Below are 870 nucleotides of genomic sequence, written 5' to 3'. Positions count from 1 at the left end.
TTAGGATGAGGATGAGGATGAGGATGAGGATGAGGATTAGGATGAGGATGAGGATGAGTTTTCGAATTGGGATTGGGGTTAGAGTTAGGGTTAGGTTTAGGACGAGGATTAGGATCATAATGAGGATGAGGATGAGGATAAGTATGAGGATGAGGCAAAGGATGAGATAGTGGATGAGGATGAGGGTGAGGATGAGGATTAGTATGAGGATTAGGATGAGGATAAGAAGGAGGTTGAGGATGAGGATGAGCATGAGGATGGGATGATGATTCAGATGAGGATTCGGATGAGGATGAGGATGTGGATGAGGATGAGGATCCGGATGAGTATTAGGATTCGGATTCGGATGAGGATGAGGATGAGGATGAGGATGAGGATGAGGAATAGGATGAGGATGAGGATGAGGATGAGGATGAGGATGAGGATGAGGATGAGGATGAGGATGAGGATGCGGATGAGGATGAGGATGAGGATGCGGATGAGGATGGGTATGGGGATGAGGATGTGGATGAGGATGAGGATTCGGGTAAGGATGAGGACGAGGATAAGGATTATAGTTAGGATTAGGATGGGGATGAAGATGAGGATATGGATAAGGATGAGGATGTGGATGAGGATTAGGGTTAGGATTAGGGTTAGGATTAGGATTAGGATGAGGGTTAAGATTAGGGTTAGGATTAGGATTAGGATAAGGATGAGGATGAAGATGAGGATGAGGATGCGAAGGAGGATGAGGATGTGGATGAGGATGAGGATGAAGTTGAGGATGTGGATTAGGGTGAGGATTGGGATCAGGATCAGGATCAGGATGAGGATGACGATGAGGATTAGGATTAGGGATAGGATTAGGATTAGGGTTAGGATTAGGAT

The 870-nt window shown here is 45.9% G+C and overlaps 1 protein-coding gene across 1 annotated transcript in view; it reads left to right on the top strand.

Moving 5' to 3' along the window:
• LOC109346067 (pentatricopeptide repeat-containing protein At3g46790, chloroplastic-like) overlaps positions 1 to 870 on the top strand; it is a 28,204-nt gene that overhangs the window by 4,458 nt on the left and 22,876 nt on the right. The gene's annotated exons all lie outside the window — the stretch shown is intronic.

Source organism: Lupinus angustifolius, chromosome LG04 (genome assembly GCF_001865875.1).
Source record: "Lupinus angustifolius cultivar Tanjil chromosome LG04, LupAngTanjil_v1.0, whole genome shotgun sequence".
NCBI lineage: Eukaryota > Viridiplantae > Streptophyta > Magnoliopsida > Fabales > Fabaceae > Lupinus > Lupinus angustifolius.
Note: the sequence above shows the minus strand (reverse complement) of the source record. Positions and strands in the feature narration are given on the sequence as shown.